Raw genomic sequence first — 25,078 nt, 5'->3', positions numbered from 1 at the left:
ACGTGAATGTGAGGGGCTTTCTTCTCTGTAGGACTGGCTCCGTCCTGGTGCGTAACTCCCCCCTAGTCGACCTTGGAACACTGATCTTCTTATTGAGCCTTTTGGACTGGGTACCACGGATCTCTGCGATGGTGTTCTCCCATGGTCCGACTATACCGGGAGGTCCGCCGTTCTCCTAGGATGTTTGGAGGGATCTCCCCACAGCCTGGTGTGTCTCTCGGACCTATCACCCTTGGGAGCTGACCTCCTAGGGCTCTGCTCCTGTCGGGGATCTGTCCTGCGATGGTGGGATGTTGCACGTTGCCTCAGGCAGTCGCGGAAGAATTATTGGTTGTGGAGGATCTATCGCTGCAAGTCATTGATCTAACCCACAGTCACTAGTGCATTGGGATCAAGTACTGGCTCCGCGGTGGCGGCTTCAATGGCTACTTCAGGGTTGAGGTCGATTGCCCCAACTTGTTGGTTCTCAGGGACCTCTCTCTCCTGAGAGACATGGTCGATGGCTCTGCGGGGTGAGCTCCCTGGGGGAGGTGATCCATTCCCCTCCCTCGCAGCATTGTAGGTAGAGGGAACGGTCTTCTTACCTCGCGGCTCCACGGTATGAACAGTTATGGAAACAAGCAAGTAAGTGCGATGGCTAGCGTCGTTCCCACAGACGGCACCAATCTATTGCGTCAAGAAATCGTCCGGTGGTCCCTTCGAGTGCCGTAACCTGCAAAAGGTCCAGAGTGACAAAGGAGAACTGGTGTGGTTCCGGCCTAGGACTCTCCTATGCCTAAGTTAGATCTCTCTGAGCAAACAGATGAGTGAATAGAATTCAAGATATTCAAGATGGATCGATGGGCGTTGAGTACCTTCCCTTTTATAGTGGAGTGTGGCGGTGTGATTTTGGGTTTATCATTTTCCCTACCTCAAGACTTGGAAACACCAATTTGGGAATCTCGACTTGATTGCGAAGTGTCCGAGTACAAGAGAGAAGAGAAGCCTTACAAGCGGCGAAACTTGTTCCTACATACAACTCTCCTGACTTACAAAAGGGAAACCTCCTTTTCTTTAGTCTTTTGCTCTCATTAGGTAAGAGCTTATTCTTCGTTTACATTTTACTTGATTTCTCGTTTTTAATTTTCATTTTACATCTCCTAAAGGGGTGTGATCCCATCTCTCTAGATGATGATCACACATTCTCTGTCCTTTCTCTTCTTCTTTCTATGTTCATGCATATCACTCTTTTATTCATCTCCATGCATGCACTTTTGTATGATCCCCATCCCCCGTAATTTAAGATTCTCTCATGTATTCATTTTATGAGTCTTCTCACATGCCATGTACACATGTTTTCGTGATTTATTATCGTTATACACATTCCACCACATGCACAGGCATAGCCATCATTTCTGTCTCTTTCTTTTTATCATCTCTTCATGCTTAGCCTTGAATCCACCATGCTTAAGTTATTTAGGTCTTGAGTCCTTTATTTTACATTCCTGTATAATAACCATTGTTTTGCAGCCAAACCTCCGGGTATGTGCTCTTTTTTACTCTCCTTGTGTTTTATTTTCTTTGTACTTGCATCTTACGTTCTATCAAAGCATGTTATACCATTGCCTAGCCAAGTAATAGAAAGACCGCCAAGTTCGGGCAGACTGGGGTGCATAATACATTCCTCGGATGGTAACTTGACCCGTACCCAGACCAATATACCATTTGTCCTCGAAATGGCATTTATGAGAGTCATTATATTACAATCTTGGGTCCTAGACCCTCTTCTAGGTGGCGACTCCAAACATTCAATTCTCCTCTTTCTTCTCCCCAAAGAGGGATGAGATGGACACGTGATGGTCCCCCGCTATGTCATTGTCCTCACAGGCTGTCCCAATTGCACTGCTGCGCAGACATAGCAAGACGCGCAATGATTGCTTTACCTCTACTCGAGTGCCTTGCTTGAGTGGGGGTAAGACGGTCATTTCGTGCCTTGTTGTATCTGCGTAGTAGAACAATTAGGGTAGCTGCGCAATAGAGGATCCTAATCTGTAAAAAATAGATATAAAAGATAGGACCAAGTTTCCCTGTACCCACGGTGAATGGGATACCATAAGGTGGAAGAGGGCGGGAAAGGATATCAAATGAGTATTTTGGAACATACCAAAACCCTAGGAGGGATTTGTGAACCCTAAGATGGTGGGTGAATCGTCCTCTATTGGTGGAAGAAAACTTATTCCTAAAAGGTAAGGGTAAAAAAAACATAATACTAAAACAAAGGGAAAAATCAACTTTACGGATAGGAAAAACCCATGATTTGATCGTTATTACCCTTTGTGAGTTGAATGTCCCAAGTACTCTTTTCTCCAATTAATGCCCATAGTGAAGTAGCCAAGTAGGTACCTCACAACAAAGGAAAGACAAGTATATATGTTTTTTCCTGTCTCTTTTTTTCTTGTATTCAATATGTAGCACTGCTTCGGTGATCATCTGGTTAATCTAATGATAAAGTAGGTTTAGAATTTTTCTCCTCTCAGGTTCCCTGCCCGGTCAAGTTCGTAGGTTCCTCTCATAGGGAGGGTGGAAATGACGACCTCACCCCACCCGGGCAGTGTGTTCAGTCATTTCTGACCCCCTATGAGAGGAATCTACGAACCTGACTAGACAGGGAACCTGAGAGGAGTTAGATTTGTAGGTTTAGGTCTACAACATTAAATGGAAAAACACTCTCATATCTACATTACAAATGGGAAAGAGATCCGTGCTTGGTCGTGTAAGTCCTTGTATCAGCACAAGGGGCCAATGAGAACGTACACAGGGTCATTAACATGGATGGATATTTGTGTGCTCCAATGACTTGGCGATGGAACGATGCAACCAAGTAACGTTGATTTTCCCTTACAAATTAAACACTTGACATCACAAATTAAGGAGAAAAAACATTGACAAGTTGCACGCATACACTACTACCACCACCACCACCACCACCACCACCCCCCCCCCCCCCCGGTCCTCCCCCCTCCCCCCTCCCCCCTCCCTTTGACTGTAAAAGCTAGTTTTTGGAATGAGATCTTGGTGTTTGAAACGTATCTGTGCCTTTCTATAATCTTAGTGGGAGATTTCAACGAAGTTCTTAATTTTGATGTGACGGTTATAGTACTTAAATCTCGTTCCGTAGGACTGGCGTACCTCGAGTTTTTAATATTATTAATAATTTTGGTTTTGTTGACCTCCAATGTAGTAGACCCAAGTTTACATGTTCAAATAAAAAATAAAAAAAAAACCCTTTTGTAATTAAAGAAGTCTTAGACAGGGAAATGACAATTTCTGATTTCTTGTCTGATTGGAGGAATGTTTTGGTATCTATTTTACCATCCTTAGGCTGTGATCATAACCCTCTTTTGGTTAATCTGAATCCCAATAATGTTTCTTATAATTAGAAGCTGCGTAGTATGCCCCCTCATGGTGTCGTGCAAATCTGATTTCGGTAAAGTGCCATCAATGAAAACCAATTTGTTTTTTGCTTCCATGGCCATTAACATGGATTGGTGCCATGCGGGATAGTTATTGTCATCTAGCAGAGGAGTCACCTAGGTTGCTCCAAGTTGATCACTCGAATGGAGATAATAGGTGGAAGACATCGGCAAAGTAAGCATAGTGGACGAAGCAGATGCATTCTCGGTACCCATAGAGGAAGAACTAGAATCGATGCTAGAGACCTAGATTGATGATACCATGACAAGAAGATAATAATGAGAGGATAAATGATGAGAAGATGTAATTGCATCGGTTGTCTTGAATTGAATCCGTAATGGATGATAATTACAAGAATAATTACAAAGATAATGAGATCCTACGAGATATAGTTCACATGTTAAGTTTCAATCAAAAGAAAATTAACCATGAAACGATGTGCATGAGTGAATTTGAATATCAAATTTGACATGCGGCCCAATCAGGTCATTTCTCTTGTTTCCAAGGGTTGTTTAGAGAACCTTTGTAAACGCCTGTCTAGGATTTTTTTTCTCTTCCAATTCTTAAAATTGAAATTAAATTAAAGTAACTCAAAACAAGCCAAGAGAGAAAGTACTACAGATTAGGAATTTGGATACATCAAACATAGCAATGCAAAAGCATTTTGCGGGAAATAGTGGTAAATATATAGGTAGGCGAATCGACTCACCATGATCGTTCGTAACAAGTTTATGGTTTTAGGTATTGAGAATCGGGGGATCAATTTCGAGTATCGGTATCAGATCAGATATGGGGATGATACCAAATAGTATCGGATGTAACGAAAAGTTTTACCCCCGAAGATACCGAAACCATATGGTATTTTGACCATTATTGTTAGGGTTTAGGGTTTAAGCACAAGATTGCTTAAAGCATTACACCCTGAGTATCGAGTTTGGAATACTCAGGCTGCTGCTTCTAGCTAGTATTTATAGGGAAATTAGGGTTTAGGTCAGATGGGCTAATTACTAGATTGCCCCTCACAGCCTGAGCTTTAATACAAGTAGATTATATTAGAACATATGAAGAGATATGACATCAATACCCTTACAATTATACCATTGTGATCGTGGTACCGTGCAATGATAGGATATCAGCCAGGTATTAGTGTTGGTGTCAACCGACAAAGATGTTGACCGATAAAGTTATTGCACATGAAATTTTTCACTTTCTAAAAAATCATAAAGGGGATATGGATGGGTAGTCTTTTTTTTTTTTGCCAAAGATCAGCAATGTGTATATTAAAAGATGGATAAATTACAAAAGGGATACATTCAGACAAAACAAAAAACAAACCCAGGGCTCATTACTAAGGCTGGTTACACAATCGATGCCTAACACATTGTGCTTTAAACTTGACTGTCAAAAGCATATGATAGGGTGTAATGAGATTACCCTTATGAAGTTAAATGACAAACTTACCCTTCTTCTTCTTCCTGCTACAACCCACAAATATGTATTATTAATCTCAAAACTCAAAACAGGTGAGTGATTTCTCTGTTTTTATTGAAGAAGATTAGGAGCCAATCATCAACGTCCTTATATTTTCCAGATTTCTCAATAGTTCACCGATCCCATCTTTGATTTTGAGGGCAGTTGCAGTAGAGGGAAGATCTCAACAATTAAGGGACTCAATAGGGCTCAAAGCTAATTGAAGCAAGGTGGTACAAGACCCAGATGGGTTGAGATAAAATGAAGCATATCAAAAGTTTGAGGAGAAAATCCCATTTCTTTCTCCCTTTCCATTCTTTCTCTTTGACCCCTGCTGGAAGCCATCGTCCCAGATGAAAGGATACCCTTATGCTTCAAGACCCGACTCAATCTTACTCAATTGAGCTGCAGGAAAGCAAGGTAAAGTCCCAAAACAAACTTAGAGAACCGATTTGGGCTCCATGGAATCAAGCCACCTGGGACAGTCATCCTTCAAAGATGATGAGCCATTCCCATCCCCTCTCGTGACATTCTTGGTGGTTCCATTAAATCTTTCCCCTCTTTTAATCTTAAATTCTTTTAGAGATAAACTCTCACTATGGATTTATTTTAAATTCAGAGACAGATTTTAGGGTTCTTGAGCACCAATTTCTATTTTGTCGATGAATTTAAAATGAGATGGAACCGATCCCCAAGAACCCTAGAACCAGCCTTTGTATCTAGAAATATGGAATTCTTAAGGTTATTTCAATTTTTTTTCCATTCCACGGGCACAGAACAGTCATGTTGTAGATGCAATGCAGTAGGGAGTAGGAGCGGATGGGTTGCAGGAAGAAGAAGAAGAAGAATTGAAGAAGGGTCACTTCACTACCTTTAAAGGGTAGATTAAGCATTTCGGATTTTTCTAACTCTTGACGTCGTCACTAAATGGTAACTAACTAACGGACATGACCTACTTGAGAGAAATCATAAAATGCAGAGGGTGTTCAAGTAAGGTGTTGAAAAATGGGGAATATTAAGAAAACAGGCAATATTCTAAGGGGTGTACAAGTAATTTTTCCAATAAAAAATGAAAATATACATCCAGATTCCCTGGTTCATGTTAGATCCGATGGGTTCATTCATTCCCTATTGAGTGAGTCTTCCTATCTTGTGTCATGGATGAATCACGACTGATCCATTAAGAAAAATAGAACAAGGTAATAGATCTCCTCGCGTTTAATAATCTTCACACATTTGAGTTTAGAGCATTTTGACCTTTTATTTTCACGGGTTGTCTTTTTCTCAATAAACCATGTTTTAAATTTGAAGTAGTATACTTGTATAAGATTTAAGATTGGATCAAATAAAAACATGAATTAATATGCCCAGTCCTTCCGTTGCCTCAAGCAACCACGCCGTGAGATGGGTAGTTGCTCCCATTCCTCCCTACAACCTTAACGGGAAGAAGATTAACTTTATAATCTCGTAATTTTTGTTTGGGGTTGATTGTGTCCTTTAATTCTTCTTTGGGTTGTGTCCTTTCAGCTTGCCTTGGCTGTAGGTTGTGGAGTTTTTCTCCTTGTATTTTCTTTTCTTTCTCCTCCTTTTGGGGGGAAAGTTTCTCTCTTCTTTTATATAATTTTTTATTCATCCAAAAAAAAAAAACATGAATTAATGTTTATACTTTTTTAATTGCTTACGGTTTTCTTTTTAGGACGAGTTTTCCTTCAGCCACGGTGAATGGATTCAGATGTGCATCGGAGGATATTTTAGGGGAACTTACTAAAACCTCATAGGGTTTGTGAATACTGGGATGGTGTGGTGACTATTCATCAAGTAGTGAAGGAAAACTTTTTTCCTTTTTATTGAAAAAATTATCTTTCCATAGTCGCCTATATGACGGTTCTTTTTTATTGGTAAATTGTTTTCCTTAAGTTGGACAGTTAATTTGGTCATTTTTTATCCATCTCAAACACATGCTTTGCTATATGTTTTCAACTTTTTTTAACCTCTTACATTTGCTGTTGTTCAACTTTCTTTAGATACACCGAATCTTCAAAGATTAATTTCTCCACATTGCAAGATATGCATAGGTTCAAATTGAATAGATGAATAATTAGACATTTTTTTTCTCATAAAAAAGAAATGAAAATATTATTGAAAAAAAGAAGAGATCTTATCTATTAAGATGTCAAGATTCACAAAGAGAAGCCACTTTTGCTGGTGCATGAGCTTCACCATTGGTGTACCAAGTACATCAGGCTCTTGCCACTGCATGGTTTGGAGAAGGCTGTTTCTTAACTTGAACCTATGACCACTAGGTCACAATGGAGCAACCTTACCATTGTGCCGAGGTCTGCTCTCTTCCCAAACAAAAACACAACATGAATTAAAAAAAAAAAAGATTAAGAGAAAATGTAATTTATTGTAGACACAGACAACTCAATCTAATATTGAAGAATACGATTTAGAATCTAAAAATATAGTGTGTTTCAATCTTCCTCCCACAATGTGTGGGACTTCTTTTTTGACATAGATTCGATTTGATTATGGACTCCCCCTCAACATACTCAGCAACTACTGCTCTAGCTGATGAACAATGGTGGTTTGTATACTTTACTTATTTTATAGATTTAGCTTGCACAATTATTTGTCTCCTTTTACTAAGGCTTTCTTTCCCAAATGTTACTTGTCAAGCAAAGAAAAAACTGAATACAAAAAATGCTCAAAAAAAGTGTACGCCATCTGCTTCCCTTCATAAACTAAATAATATTGCTACACTAATTGACATTCCCTTTGGATAAATGGTAATTGTTTCCCCAATCGATATTCCTTGGTTGCGATTTCCACTTCAACCTCTATAATCCATCTTGGATTGCCTCCGCTTCCATGAATATAGCAAAAAAATTCCTATTATGCTTGCATTCTAAGTAGATTTCACATATGATAAAAGTAGTTCTTCTTATTACCTGAGAATGCAAAATCAACCTATAATGCATTCCAAGAACGCATACCAAACACAGCCTTGGTATTTCATAAATTTTCATTGATCAAAACAACAATTATACAAATGCTACAACAAAAATACACTTCAGATCCTCATATAGCCCTTTATGTACAAATTTTTTGTTATAATCTATACCATAACGAATCAAATAGATGAAAAAGAAGATGCAAAGCCTCTTTTGTGTGATTGGATACCCATCTGGAGCCCATACCCAAACGGGTATAGCGGGTCATAATACGGATCCCCAAAATTCATCGGCAGTTGGTCGACCCGCCAAAACCATGTCTTTGGAAGCTTACCCTGGAAATCATAATCCCCAAATATAACATCAACAATCCCTGTTCCAGCTTCACTCCCTGGAAGCCAAGCAACTACCAATGCCTCCATCATGTCAACATAAGGCTCTATCACAACAGGTCGACCCGACACAATGATAACCAGACATTTCACCTCCTTGCACACAGTCTTGATAGTCTCCTCCCCATCCAGTGCCAGCCTGAGCTCTTTGCTATCACCGTCTGTTTCCGCATATGGGAGCTCGCCGACAACCACGATTGCATAGGAAGAATCCCGGTTCTTATTAACGAATTTCTTGTCGGGTTTTTCTTGGAACACGACCCAGGTCTGCATGCTAACAGCCCTCTTGATGCCTTCTAAGATGGTTGTTCCTTGGTGATGTTGCCTGAGGTGCCCTTCCATGAAACAGTCCACCCTCCACATTGGTAGCCGATGTTGTGTGCATGAGACCCAACCACAAGGATCTTGGGGGCATTCTTACTCAAAGGAAGCATCTTCTCCTCTCCCTTTCCGTTCTTCAGCAACCCCACGCTCTTCCTCATGGCTTCTCTTGCCAATTCCCTATGTTTTTGTGGGTCCAAAAGGTTGAAAAGTTAAACCAAATTTAATGACCAAAATACCCATATCAATGAAATCGATTAATTCAGTTGGGTTTTGGGACTAACCTTGTGTCCAACCATTGGATGGAGAGACCGGTCAGCCATGGGCTGTTCAAAAAGCCTAAGAATGAACTTCACCCTAAGGATTCGCCTCACAGCATTGTCAATCCTGCTGATAGGAATTTCACCGGACGACACAAGCTCTGTCATGTGTGTAAGGTATTGCTGGTATTTGTAAGGGATCATGACCATGTCGATTCCAACATTGATGGCTGCCTTCAGGCTTTCTTTGTAGTATGAACCGGGTGGGTTGGTCATCCTGTCAATTGCTTCCCAGTCTGATATGACCATACCCTGTCCCATGTAGCAACCCATAAGAGTGATGACAACTAGGGAATCAGAACCAGGTTAAGGTAGAAATTTAAATTCAGAGATGTTGTATGATAATTATTTGTTACCTGGAAGGACATCTCTTGTTTGAGAATGCGAGTGAGGAGGAAAGAGTTGGCATGCATCTTGATCCCATTCCAGCTAGAGTAAGAAGCCATGATAGTTGACACCCCCATGGCGATTGCATCAATATAAGGGGTCATGTGGATGCGATACAGTTCATCATATGTGGTCACCGTGTTGTACTCGTCAACTCCTCCTTGTGTCCCACCATCGCCGGCGTAGTGTTTGCACAAGCCAGCACTTTCCTTCCCCTGTAATGGATCCATTCAATAACAATCATCATAATTTAGAATCTCTACCGTCCAATAAATAACTAGAGACCACGGTTTTGGGAATCGGTATCGATCAAATTGGTCATATCATATTATATTGGTATCAGTGTTGAACTGATACCAGATTGATGATACAATACAAATAGTAGGTAAAATAGTATAATGATATTAGGGCTGCGTTTGGTATGCATTCTTGGAATGCATTCTAGGTCGATTTTGCAGTCTCGAATAGTAAAAATAGTTGTTTTTATTGTCTGAGAATGCAAAATTTCCTAGAATACATACCAAACATAGCCTAGATCTTCAGGTGCACGTATGTGTAGAGGATCCGATCTCAATAGGTGTGAAAATGGAAATACAGTTTAAACAGAAAAAGCAAGTACCCAGAAGCGACGAAGGGGTAACCAAGGGTATGATTGTGAGGAGGGTAGCCCTGTAGGCCTAGTATGATCTTGGACATCCTCCTCACAATTTGCGTATCCTCATTGTAGCTCTCGTAGCATCGACCCCACCGTGGATCCCTACACACCTGCAGTTCCACACATTCAAAGAGATTAATTAGTTAAAAGATGAACAAGACCATAACCATGGTAAGAGATGTTGATTATCCAATAGTAGGTGCTACTTTTGAGGGATCGGGAACCTACTCTTTCTTCGAAATGGTATAGGAACAACAGATACTATACTACTAGGGATGAGAAAGCTGCTCCTGCGATTTCTAACCCGATTAGTAACTTAGGGCTTTAAAGTGGCCTTTCCACTGGTAATTTAGGTTTGAATTAAGTTTTTTTTTTAATACAGGTAGAAACTTATTAAAAAACCTTGAGACCATAAGATTTCTTAATCACAATAATTAAAATTGTTTTAAATGAGAATTAATTAAAAAAAAATCTTATCTTAACAAAAATAATGAATTAAGAAATTGAAACCTTACTGGAAATTTCTTTTAGAGAACATGTTTTTTTTTTCAATGAATATATATCCTATTATATAAATACTGCATTAAATGATTTTTATATAATAACATATATTTTTTTTGGGAAGCAGTTTTCTGTACGGGAGTGTGGCCTACGCCAACATTCCCATGTGTCTATCTCTCTCCTCCTTAAAACATGGGGCAGAGGTGCCTTTTCACATGGGTAGGAGAGAGATAGACTCGTGGGAGTGCTGGCATGAATGATCGACTTTGCTCTTTCCGTGTATAGATAGATAGATAGAGAGAGAGAGAGAGAGAGAGAGAGGGAGCAAAAGCGTACGTCATTCCGGTGCCTTGAACCTCCAAAGCAGTGGCACTTCTGATCTTCACCATTAAATCCTCATCCCTTCATCAGAACAAAACAAGAAAATCAGAAAATAGGAAAATATTTGCCAAAAATCTGATAACAATTTATCTTTAAATGATCTCAAGCTTCTGTTTCTCCCACAGTTGCATAGATTCACACAAACAGAGAAAGAGGAAGATAGAGAAACCTTGCAGTTCCAAGGCCAATGTTATGAGGAAAAATAGTGGCACCGAGGACGTTATTATGGCCATGGATTGTGTCAGTACCATATATCATGGGAATCCCAAGCCTTGCCGACAACGCAGACTTTTGGAACCCATCGATCATGTCCGCCATTGCAGGGATTGCGTTTGGCCCTATAACAGGATGACCGACCGGCACTACTCCGTTCACTACACTCCCTGAAATTGATAACCAGAACAACCCTCATCGTCAGTGTTTTCATCCTCTTGAGCTTCAAAGAATTCAAGAAAATTAAACTTCAAACAAGAAGGAAAAACTTAGGCTGTGTTCGGTATGCATTTAAAGGATAAAAATAATTGTTTTTATCTTCAGAGAATGCGAAATCAACCTAGAATGCATTCTAAGAATGTATACCAAACATGGACAGCCTTAGAAAACTATAGAAAACAGAGGGGATGAACCGATGGAATGATTAGTAAGGACATCAGGTGATACCAGCTCAAATAGGGAGGTGTCATCAACAGATGGCACTAATATAATTGGTAGACACAGGAGACCAGTCAAGAAGCCAGCCTGGCATCAAGAATATAAAATGTGAAAGGAAGGACTTAAATGTAATACTAAGAAAGTAGAATAATGGATAACAGAATTGGTTATGTACTTGTATAAATACATTTGATCAATAGAAAGGAGGATAGGTCGGAAGTTGAGAAGTTTCTCATATTTTTCTTTCTTGTTCTTTTACTCTGTTTTCTTTTCTCAAGTTCTTCTTTATTTCCCCATTTTTCTTTCTTTGTGACCCATCATTGGTGCTTTCATTGTTAACCATGACGGAAGGAACTCGAGCTCGACAGACTGAGTTGGCTCTAGAGAAGATGGCCGCTCAAATGGCAGCAATGCAAAAGGAATTTTCCCAAAAATTTGATAAGCTAACTGCAGATGTGGAAGCACAGAGGGTCAATTCACAAGAACATTCTGCGCAAGCGACAGATTCTTCGCATGCTATAATGCTAGTGTCTCAGATCAGGACTGTGAAACTAGATTTTCCAAGATTTGGAGGAGGAGATCCAACGGAATGGCTGTTTAAGGTAGACCAATTTTTTTCATTTCATCAAGTACCTGATATGCAGCGATTGCCTATGGTTTCTTTTCATTTAGATGGTGAAGCTTCAAGTTGGTTCCAATGGGTCTTACAAAGCCGACAGTTGCGATCTTGGGCTGAATTTGAGGTGGCATTGAGGTATAGATTTGGTCCTTCTCTATATGAAGACTCTCCGGGTTTATTAATTAAACTGACGCAGACTAGCTCAGTTTTGGAGTATCAGACTCAGTTTGAATCCTTATCCAGCAAGGTTTTTGGGTTATCAGAACAATTTCTCAAGAGTTGTTTCATTTCTGGGCTCAAACCAGAGATCCGGAGAGAAGTCATAGCACATCAACCACTCACAATGCATCATGCTATAGGATTGGCTAGACTGCAAGAAGATTGGTTGCAAGACATGCGGATGGCTACTAGGTCGTGGCAACCAAGAATTGGAGTATCATCCCAATCTTGAATCCAAGACCAGTTGCAGCATTGCCATCACCTTCAGAAACAAATAGAGGACCTGGAAGAAAATTGACCCAAATGCAAATTCAAGAAAAAAGAGAAAAAGGCTTGTGTTTTTCTTGCAATGAAAAATATACCCCAAACCATAAGTGTAAGAATAAAGGTGCATGTTTCTGGTTTGAAGGAGCGGATTATGAGGATTCCATACCTGTATTAGAGGAGGAAGCTAGTATAGATCCTTATGCAAGGGCTATGGAGACTGTCGATGCTAGTCCAGCCATCTGTCTTCATGCACTTATGGGTCACCAAACACCTCAGACTCTGAGAATGCAGGGCCAGATATCACACAAACTGCTGCAAGTGTTAATTGATGGGGGTAGCACCCACAATTTCATTCAAGAAAAAGTGGCTAAATTTCTTGGCTTAACCATCACTCCTTCCCCTCATTTTAGGGTGCTGGTGGGAAATGGGCAGTACATTACTTGCATTGGAATGTGTTCCAGAGTAGAGTTGGTGCTCCAGTATCATTCCTTTTGGATAGATTTTTTTATCATTCCGTTGCAAGGAGCTGATATAATTTTGGGAGTTCAATGGTTGCAGCTATTGGGCCCTATTGTCACAGATTATGGTAAGTTGACTCTGGAATTCCAATGGGAAGGCAAACGAGTGCATCTACAGGGTGAAAACAGTTCAGCTGCTGGGCTTATTTTTAGCAATAATTTGCAATTTATTCATGATCATGGAGGAACGGTATTCTGTTTGCAATTATTGCCTCAGGAGCAGTCCTTCCCATCTGCCCAGTTGTTTTCTTGTACTATTGACCTTCCTAGTGCTATCCAGAAGCTGTTACACCAATATGAGAAGGTATTTTCTGAACCACAATCTCTGCCTCCACATAGGGTAACTGATCATAAGATTGTGTTGGAGGATAATCCTAAGGCTGTCAATATTAAACCTTATAGATATCCTTATTATCAGAAGAATGAGATTGAAAAATTGGTGGATGACATGCTGACACAAGGCATTATACAGCCTAGCACCAGTGCATTTAGTTCCCCTGTGTTGCTTGTTAAAAAAAAAGATGGGACTTGGCGTTTTTGTGTGGATTATAGGGGCTTAAATGCAGTTACAGTCAAAGATAAATTTCCAATTCCTACAGTGGATGAGTTGTTGGATGAGTTGTCTGGGGCAACGGTCTTTACAAAACTAGACTTGCAATCCGAATATCATCAGATAAGAATGCATACTGAAGATGTTCATAAGACGGCTTTCAGAACCCACAATGGTCATTATGAATTCCTTGTTATGCCATTTGGTCTAACAAATGCCCCTTCTACATTTCAATCTACTATGAATCAGATTTTCCATGCTTATCTTAGAAAATTTTTGGTGGTTTTCTTTGATGATATTTTGATCTATAGTAGCAGTCTAACACAACATGAGGAGCATTTGCGTATCATTTTACAGTGCTTACAGCAGCATACTTTGTTTGCTAAACTGTCTAAGTGTAGTTTTGCTCAAGACTCTATTGATTATTTGGGGCATATTATCACTGCTAAGGGAGTTGAACCAGATCAGTCCAAAATCCAGGCCATGATACAATGGCCAACTCCAGTTAATCAGAAGCAACTTAGAGGCTTCCTTGGACTTACAGGCTACTACAGAAGATTCATCAAAGGTTATGCATCCATTGCATCCCCATTGACGGATCTCTTAAAGAAAGAGGGTGATTTTAAATGGGAAGAACAAGTTGAGTCTGCTTTTCAGACACTGAAGACTGCTATGATCCAAGCACCTGTTTTGGCGTTACCAGATTTTACTCTTCCATTCACATTAGAGACAGATGCTTCTGGGAAGGGTATAGGAGCTGTTCTCTTACAACAAGGCCATCCTATTGCCTTTTTCAGCAGGAAAATGTGCCCTAGAATGCAAGCAGCTTCTACCTATATTAGGGAGCTTTTTGCAATCACCTCTACTGTCTCAAAATGGAGGCAATACTTGTTAGGGAGCCAGTTCACCATTTGTACTGATCAGAAGAGTTTAAAGGCTTTAATGGATCAAGTAATACAAACTCCGGAGCAACAACACTATTTGGTGAAAATCTTGGGTTATAAATATGTTATCACATACAAACTTGGGAGAGAAAATGCCACTGCAGATGCTTTGTCCAGAGTCCCTGATCATAGTACACATCCGGGTTCTTTCATGGCATTATCAATACAGCAATTTGACATTTTGGATCAACTAGTTCAAGAGCATGCCTCTGATCCCGCTATTCAACAACTAATGCAATCAGTACAGCTAATTTTTAGCGTTATCCTCAATGGACTGTAAGAAACAATTTGCTATACTTCAAAGGCAAGCTTTTTTTGGGAAAATCTGCAATTTTAAAACAAGATTTGCTCAAGGAATTTCATTCCACTCCTGTAGGAGGTCATGCTGGTATTCAACGAACTTTTCTGAGATTGGGAGCTAATTTTACTTGGAAGGGAATGAAGAAAGATGTTCAACAGTTTGTTAGTCAGTGCATTCAGTGTCAACAACACAAATCTTGCAATACTCCTCCTTTTGGACTACTAGAACCACTTCCTATTCCTAATTAGATTTGGGAAGATGTTAGTCTTGATTTTATCACCAGTCTGCCTCAATCGTGTGGTTTTACAGTCATCTTGGTGGTTGTAGACAGATTGACGAAAGCTGCACATTTTGGTCCATTGCCATCTCATTTTAATGCTCATAAAGTTGTTGAGTTGTTCATGGCTATGGTCTGCAGGCATCATGGTTTACCAAGATCTATTGTGAGTGACAGAGATCCTGTTTTTCTTAGTAAGTTTTGGCAGCAACTGTTCAAGTTACAAGGGACACAGTTGAGGATGAGTTCTTCATACCATCCACAAACAGATGGCCAAACAGAGGTTGTGAATAGATGTTTGCAACAATATCTCAGAAGTTTTGTAGTAGATCAGCCTCATCAATGGACCCAATTCTTGTATCTTGCCGAGTTTCACTATAACACTGCATTTCACTCTTCTATTGGAATGACTCCTTTTCAAGCTGTTTTTGGGAGAGCTCCTCCCTCCATTCCAGTTTATTGCGGAGGGACTAGCGATGGAGTTATTGGATCAGGATTTGGGCACTAGAGAAGACATTCTACAGCGGCTTAAAACTCATTTGAGCAAGAGCCAAGCTACAATGAAGAAGCAAGTGACAAACCCAGGACTGAATTACGATTACAAGTGGGTGATTTGGTGTTAGTCAAGCTTCAACCTTATAGGCGGATCTCGTTGCCAATAGATCTTCCAATAAGCTGGCTCCAAAATTTTTGGTCCATTTCTGTTGAGCAACGAATTAATTCGTTTACACAAACTCACATTACCAGAGCATTCCAAAATACATCCGGTGTTTCATGTTTCAGCTCTTAAACCTTTCAGAGGGGATCACACCGACCTCATTCAGCCCCTCCCTTTACCTGCTGCAAATGTTGACAATTCTCCTCAATTTGAGCCCTTGGCTATGATAGCAGATAGAAGGATTCTCAGACAAGGAGTATGGGTCCCTCAAGTTTTGATTCAATGGGCAAACTTACCCTTGGAAGAGGCTTCTTGGGAGGATGCACGGGAATTTCATACTCTCTACCCAGCATTCCACCTTGAGGACAAGGTGTCTTTTGAAGACATAAGGGATGATACCAGCTCAAATAGGGAGGTGCCATCAACAGATGGCACTAATATAACTGGTAGACACAGGAGACCAGTCAAAAAGCCAGCCTGGCATCAAGAATATAAAATGTGAAAGGAAGGACTTAAATGTAATACTAAGAAAGTAGAATAATGGATAACAAAATTGGTTATGTACTTGTATAAATACATTTGATCAATAGAAAGGAGGATAGGTCGGAAGTTGAGAAGTTTCTCATATTTTTCTTTCTTCTTTTACTCTGTTTTCTTTTCTCAAGTTCTTCTTTATTTCCCCATTTTTCTTTCTTTGTGACCCATCATCAGGAGAGGCAACGGAGATATCGATTTGGGCCATTTGGCCGATCTTTTCATGAGTAGTCATCCGAGAAAGGAGATCTGAGATTCGGTATTCGATTGGGAGTCTTGGATCCTTGTAACCAGCTTGAGCTGGTTCTGCTGAAGCTGAAGCAGAAGGGAAAATGAAGATGAAGTGAAAGAGAAAGGAACAGAGGTGGAGAGAGGGGCAATGGCGATCACCATGGTTCATCTTCATATTTTCTTAGCCTTTCTAGGAATTACGATTAACGACTGTGTGTGGAATTTAGATTCTGAAATCTCCCCTTTTATAATTTTTTTTTGGTTGTATTTTTATAGATTTTGGTGAATTCGGTTTCGTGAGACAACGTAGATGCTTGAATGTGGAATATTTCTGTCGACATCTCTTGTAAGAACAGAATGTGGAATATTTCTTTATTAGTAGACCCAAGTTTACATGACTAATAAAGAAAAAAAAAACGTTTTTTTTATTGAATAAAGATAGGGCGACTGTATGTGGAATTCAGATCCTGAGATCTTCTCTTTTTAGAAATTTTTTTTGATTGAATTTTTATAGATTATGATGAAATTCTGTTTCGTGAGAATCCGACTTACATGTTTGAATATTTCTGTGTACGTCTCTTGTAAAAATAGAATGTGGGGCAAGTTGCATGCTCATTTGAGAATGAATTATGTTTATTTTGTGCAGGTGAATGTTACATCTTAGACCCAGTCGCATGTATATTTTGTTTTCATAAACTGCATGAATGTGATGTACATCTCAGAGCCAATTACAGGTCTGAAATTGGTAGCAAACCAAGTGGAGACCCAACTCAGTCAACGGTTTAAGTTAAATTCAGTCCGAACCTTAAATTCAGTCTGGAACCAACCTAGCTGATTCAGTTACAGCTCTACTAGACTTAAAGGGTTCCACATTAAGTAATAGAGTGTGGGTTGGACACTCTTCATCAATTGCTTCATTAATTAGGAAAGATACTATGCGTGGGGAGTGTGATGAGGCTAAACCGTGTGGATGTGAATCTTCTCAATTGCAATTCCTACTTTAATTTCTACTTATTAGGATTTATTCCTCTCTTTAGTTTGCGTAGGATTTATTTCTATGAATGTAAGTTTTCTTTTATTATTAGATTTAATCTCAACCATAGGATCTTAGAGTTGAGATTGGGTTAAGGAACTTTCTTCTTGTAATGGCTATGATAAATAGCCCATGTTGAGGATGAATAAAACATTTTTGGAGTTGAATAAAAAAAGAGAGACTATCTCCCACTCGGAACCTTGAAGAGTTCTATACTCAAAAACTGGAAGAGTTTTTTTGGATCTAGCCTTGAAGAGTTAGATTTTTTTAGGTATTGAAGATCGCCTTGAAGAGTGATCAGTCAATCCCTACCCTATTCAATCTTGCTCCGATATAAGCTGCATCACTTGGTATCAGAGCCAACTGGAGATTTGTCATGGCACCCATGCGTAGAGGTGACCACACACTCCAAATAAACGACCGACCTCGGAGAGGAGACTCGGCAACTTTGCCAACAAGCTACCGATGATCAATTCACAATGCATGTTGACTTTTGCAAACCTCCGATGTTCGACAAGTACCCGGACAAGAAAGCCGACAAACATGATAGTTTTCAAAGGCTTATACCAGATGTTGCATCGAAAGTGCAACGAAAATCTTGGCTGCAACATAGTGCGCCAGCAACACTCAATCCGGATGATTGTCTTACTTGCTCCAAGACAGAGTAGTCACAAATCCCCATTTTTAGGGATCTCACCATTAACTTCTCGAAGGCTGATTTAATAATGGGCTCAACAATCACAGCTCACCTTAAGGTTGGTCATGATTTCCTAGTCAGAGCATCTAGGCCCTCTGTACCATCAGATCTAGATTCACCTGTGTCCTTGGTTCTTAGTCCACTGGATTCTGTTTTGCATTATTTCCCATTTTTTTCTTCCATATCTCAAGGTTACAAGAAGAAGGACCAAGAAGAATCAGATCTCTCCTTTTTGTTGAGATCTATTTCCATGAAGTTTTGTAGCAACAACTCGTTCACACATGGAGATACAATCTCAAAACCAAAACCACATGCGGCTTTTGTATTTACAGGTTTCACATGGGATAGGATTGTCTGGTTTTCGTTTGATCCTGGTAGAAGGCGAACATATGAAGATGGTGACTCAAATTCGAAGACGAATTTTTTTAAACCAGGAGGGAATGATGCCATCCCGAAATTGGTAGCAGACCAAGTGGAGACCCAACTCAGTCAACGGTTTAAGTTAAATTCAGTCCAGAACTTAAATTCAGTCCGGAACCAACCTAGCTGGTTCAATTACAGCTCTGCTAGACTTAAAGGGTTCCATAATAAGTTAGAGTGTGAGCTGGGCACTCTTCATCAATTACTTCATTAATTAGCAACAATACTATGCGTGGAAGTGTGAAGAGGCTAAACCGTGTGGAAGTGGATCTTCACAATTGCAATTTCTACTTTATTAGTGCTTCCTATTTTATTGAAGTTAAATTAACAAATTTAATTCCTACTTATTAGGATTTGTTCCTCGTAGGATTTATTTCTGTGAATGTAAGTCTTCTTTTGTTATTAGATTTAATCTCAACCATAGGATCTTGGAGTTGAGATTGGGTTATGGAACTTTCTTCTTGTAATGGCTATGATAAATAGCCCATGTAGAGGATGAATAAAACAGTTTTTGGAGTTGAATAAAAAAAGAGAGATTATCTCCCACTCAGAACCGTGAAGAGTTCCATACTCAAAAAACCTAGAAGAGTTTTTTTTGGATCTAGCCTTGGAGAGTTAGATTTTTTTTAGGTAGTGAAGATCGTCTTGAAGAGAGATCAGTCAATCCCTACCCTATTCGATCCTACCCCGATATAGGTTGCATCACAATCGCATGTATATTTTGTTTCCATAAACTACACGTATGTGACATACATCTCATAGCCAATTACATGTTTATTTTGTTTCCATAAATACTCCTCCATCCCTTATAAATGGCAAAAATAGGACAAGTGGTTACCTCTCACATGTACGGGCATCTGCACATATGTGTAGAGTTTCATTCATTGTGTTTGGCACGCAAAGAAATGGATTGGGGTCTCCTACTAAGCACGACTGTGTAGACACCTCATTTTGTCTTTTAACCCGGAGGTTTTCCGTAACGATGATGAGCATCCTCCAAGGCCTAGAGCCAGTGTATCTGTGGATGTAGCGTCAATGTGCACCGCCCGAATCCATTTACCAATCACACATTCCCCTTTGCCGGAGCCCAAACCTGAAGTTCCAAGAACCCCTGGAAAGGCTAGCCATGACTTAGACTCCTTAGAACCAGCCTCGTCCAAACCATGCCCATCGACACTCAAAGGCCCCAAGTTGACACCGAACCCACCTAACTTCGACATCGAGCCATACCTCCTCACTATCGAACAGTGCACTTTTACTGTCTATCTCACTTGAACACTTAGTCAATGGTATTCGACACCCGATCCATTTCCCTCAATGTCGAGTCTTGTTCATCGATAACCACTCGATGTCGACCATACCCCACTTCGATGTCGAATCAGGCACTTTCACTGTCGAATAACAACAAATCTGAGAAGCCCAAACCTTCCATATTTCACTCTGATTGCGATTCTTTTTGCGTCCCAGCCTATTTTTAGCACTTTGGATTTCAATCTTGGTTCCCTTAGGCCCCAGGGAACACTTCCTAAGGCAACTAAACACTTGCCCCCCATCCATTGGTCCTTACCTTGACTTTACACCCACCGTCGATGCAAAGACCCGCCACCTGGACTATCCGGATTAACTCCACCAATCCTAGACTAATTTGAGAGTGCACACACCCCTCTACACCTATAAATACACCCCTTCTCATGTTGAGGAGGGTTAGACATTCACTTGAGAGGAGCTTGGCTTAGTCCCCAGTTCAGAGATAGTGCCCCCCTGCACCCATACGTAGCCTCCATTCAAAACCTTTGAGCCCTTAACTTTGACATCCCACTTAGCCCTGGTCTATTGCCTCTCTACCACTTGAACACCACAATCCTCCAAACTTCCCCTATCTCAAGACTTGGAAACACCAATCCGGGAATCTTGGCTTGACTGCAAAGTACCCGAGTACAAGAGACAAGAGAAGCCTTACAAGCGGCGAAACTTGTTCCTACGTACAAATCTCCTGAGTTACAAAAGGGAAACCTCCACATCTTTAGTCTTTTGCTCTCATTAGGTAAGAGTCTATTCTTCCTTTACATTTTACTTGATTTTTCATTTTTAATTTCCGTTTTGCATCTCCTAAAAGGGTGTGATCCCATCGCCCTAGATGGAGATCACACCTTCTCTCTCCTCTTTCTCCTTTCTCTCCTTCTTCCGAAGTTCATGCATATTATTCTTTTATTCGTCTCTATGCATGCACTTTTGTATGATCCCCATCCCCTGTAATTTAAGATTCCCCCATGCATTCATTTTACGAGTCTTCTCACATGCCATGTACACATGTTTTCGTGTTTTATTATTGTTATCCATATTCCACCTCATGCACAGGCCTAGCCATCATTTCTGTCTCTTTCTTTTTATCATCTCTTCATGCTTAGCCTTGAGTCCACCATGCTTAAGTTATTTAGGTCTTGAGTCCTTTATTTTATATTCCAGTATACTAACTATTGTTTCACAGCCAAACCTCCGGGTATGTGCTCTTTTCACTCTCCTTGTGTTTTATTTTCTTTGTACTTGCATCTTACGTTCTATCAAAACATGTTATACCATTGCCTAGAGACTGACAAATCCGGGCGGACTGGGGTGCATAATACCTTCCCCAGACTGTAACTTGACCCGTACCCAGACCAACAAACCATTTGTCCCCCAAAGGGCGTTTATGAGAGTCATTACATTACAATCTTGGGTCCTAGACCCTCCTCTAGGTGGCGACTCCGAACATTCAATTCACCTCTCTCTTCTCCCCAAAGAGGGATGAGGTGGAAGACACGTGACGATCCCCTGTCGGGTTATTATCCTCATAGGCTGCCCCAGCTACGCTACTTTGCAGACATAGCAAGGTGCACAATGACCGCTTTACCTCTGCCCGAGCACCTTGTCCGAGTGGGAGTAAGACGGTCATTTCGTGCCTTGTTTTGTTTGCACAGTAGAGCAGTTGGGGCAGCTGCGCAGCAGAGGATCTTGATCTGTAAGAAATAGATATAAAAGATAGGACCGAGTTTCCCTCTACCCATGGTGAATGGGATACCATAAGGTGGAAGAGGGCAGAAAAGGATATCAAATGAGTATTTTTGGAACATACTAAAACCCTAGAGAGAAAGTACTCTGTAAGATTAGGAATTTGGATACATCTTACATAGCAATGCAGAAGCATTTTGCGGGAAATAATTGTAAATATATATGTAGACGAATCGACTCACCATGATCATTCGTACCAAGTTTATGGTTTTAGGTATTGAGTATCCGGGGATCAATATCGAGTATCGGTATCAGATCGGATATGGGGATGATATCAAACAGTATTGGATCTAATGAAAAGTTTTACCCTCAAAGATACGGATACCAAAGGGTATTTTGACCATAATACCATTGTGATCATAGTACCATGGAATGATAGGATATCAGCCAGGTATTAGTGTTGGTGTCAACCGACAAAGATGTTGTCCGATAAAGTTATTGCACATGAAATTTTTCACTTCCTAAAAAATCATAAAGGGGACATGAATGGGTGGTCTTTAAACTTGATTGTCAAAAGCATATGATAGGGTGGAATGAGATTACCCTTATAAAGTTAAATGACCAATTTAAAGTTATTGGACATGAAATTTTTCACTTTCTACAAAATAAAAAAGGGGACATGGATGGGTAGTCTTTATATTTGAATGTCAAAAGCATTTGATAGGGTGGAATGAGATTACCCTTATGAAGTTAAATGACCAACTTACCCTTCTTCTCCGTTTTATTGAAGAAGATTAGGAGCCAATCATCAATGCCCTTATCTTTTCCAGATTTCTCAATAGTTCACCGATCCCATCTTTGATTTTGCTACTGTTCTATGATCCTAAGAAACAGAGCTTCTTCTTGGTTGAGAGGATTCTGAGGGCAGTTGCAGTAGAGGAAACATCGCAACAATTAAGGGATTCAATAGGGCTCAAAGCTAATTGAAGCAAGGTGGCATAAGACCCAGATGGGTTGAGAAAAAATGAAACATATCAAAAGTTTGAGGAGAAAATCCCATTTCTTTCTCTCGTTCCATTCTTTCTCTTTGACCCCTGCTGGAAGCCATCGCCCCAGATGAAGGGATGCCCTTATGCTTCAAGACCCGACTCAATCTCACTCAATTGAGCTGCAGGAAAGCAAGGTGAAGTCCCAAAACAAATGTAGAGAACTGATTTGGGCTCCATGGAATCAAGCCACCTGGGACAGTCATCGTTCAAAGATGATGAGCCATTCCCGTCCCTCTCGTAACCTTCTTGGTGGTTCTATTAATTCTTTCCCTTCTTTTAATCTTAAATTCTTTTAGAAATAAACTCTCACAATGGATGTATTTTAAATTCGGAGACAGATTTTAGGGTTCTTGAGCACCAATTTCTATTCTGTCTCTGAATTTCAAATGAGATGGAATCGATCCCCAAGAACCCTAGAACAAGCCTTTGTATCTAGAAATGTGGAATTCTTAGGGTTATTTCAATTTTTTTTTCCATTCCACAGGCACAGAATAGCCATATTGCAGATGCGATGCAATTGGAAGTAGGGGCGGATGGGTTGCAGGAAGAAGGAGAGGAAGAAGGAGAAGAAGGGTGGTCACTTCACAACCTTTAAAGGGTAGTTGGGTATTTTGGATTTTTCTTACTCGTGATGTCATCACTAAATGGTAACTAATGGACAGGACCTACTTGAAAGAAATCATAAAATGCAGGAGGTGTTCAAGTACAGTTTTGAAAATAAGAAATATTAAAAAAATAGGCAATATTCTGAGTGTACAAGTAATTTTTCCAATAAAAAATGAAAATATACATCCAGATTCTGTGGTTCATGTTAGATCCGATGGGTTCATTCATTCCCTACTGACACGGGTTTGTATACTTTCAATGGACCTTGTGTTCTATTACTTTATTTACTGATAATCTTATTATGGAATACCATAACGTCATCCGAAAGTGTTAATTCTATAAAGAGTAAGAATGGACTTATCTCGATAGTCATGACTCATGAGTGAGTCATCTTATCTTGTGTCATGGATGAATTATGACTGATCCATTAAGAAAAATAGAACGAGATAATAGATCTCCTCACGTTTAATAATCTTCATACATTTGAGTTTTGAGCATTTTGTCCTTGTTTTTTAAGGGTAAAGTACACATATCCCACTATAACGCACCCAATATTCCTCGACTCTAAGCGGCTCAATATTCTACGTACCATCTTTCAATATTCCACGTACCACCCCTGTTTTACACCCCAAATGCCAGATATGTCCAATCCGTTAAATACCACCGTTAGATGCCAAAATTTTGACCATTTTACCCTTTGTTCCATTTTCTTAAATCTGAAAAGACTTAATTACCCTCACTTATTTGTTGCCCTAAACTAATTGAAAATGATCATTTTATCCTTTGTTTTATTTTTATAAATGAAAAGACCTAATTGCCCTCATTTATGTATTACCCTAACCTAATTTGCAAAGACTATTTTACCCCTAAATACTTGTTCCTAAAAACCCCAAAATGCCCTCATCTTCCCCAAATCATCATCTTCTTTCACATACCCACCACCACCGCCACCACCACCACCACCACCCAACTCGACAATCGACAATTGATAATCGCCGCTGCCTATGCCGCCGCTGCCGCCGTGAACTGAAGGGAACCCTTTTTTGAATAAAATCTGGAACCCTGTAAACCTGCTTCTCCTCGATCCGGCACTTGCAACAACCGATCACTGAGACGAAGAACACCTTTGCGGAGAAGATGAATGGAGACCCACGTTCGATTGCAAAAATTTTCAAGTAACAGCGACTGAGGATTATTACAGACATATTAATACTTAAAATAAAAAAGGGGTGAAGAATATGAGAGAGGGGAGAAGATGGGACGGTGGAGTTCTGGTTATGGGATTGGGGTAATCAAAGAGAAAATAAAACAGGTTTCCGGTGTTGGATTTGGGTTTGGTTGAGTGGAAAGAGAAAAGAGATGGGTGGGGTTTGATATGGAATAAAAACTAGAAAATAGGAATTGAAGATAAAGAAGTGGGTTCGGTGGAGATTAGAAGAGGGATTTCATCTCTTGGAGATGGGATTTTAGATGGAGAAGGGAGAATAGGGTATTGGAGATTGGGGTTTAAAGATGGGAAAACAAAAAACAAATGAATTTGGTAGGTCTCAGAAATTCGATGGAGATGGTAAGAAAAGAGATCAAAATAAAAGAAGGAGAAGTGGAGAAGAAGAAGACGATGTCGGACGAGAGTCTTCTACCCCGGCTCAGGGAAGGTTCGAGCTTTCTTGTCTCAGTGCTCC

The 25,078-nt window shown here is 40.1% G+C and overlaps 1 pseudogene; it reads right to left on the bottom strand.

Annotated features, from left to right (window-relative positions):
* The window catches only part of LOC122645999, a 66,473-nt pseudogene that overhangs the window by 8,812 nt on the left and 32,583 nt on the right, over positions 1-25,078 (bottom strand).

Source organism: Telopea speciosissima, chromosome 11 (genome assembly GCF_018873765.1).
Source record: "Telopea speciosissima isolate NSW1024214 ecotype Mountain lineage chromosome 11, Tspe_v1, whole genome shotgun sequence".
In the NCBI taxonomy this organism is placed as follows: Eukaryota; Viridiplantae; Streptophyta; class Magnoliopsida; order Proteales; family Proteaceae; genus Telopea; species Telopea speciosissima.
The sequence above is the reverse complement of the archived record's forward strand: the minus strand, read 5'-3'. Positions and strand labels throughout refer to the sequence as shown.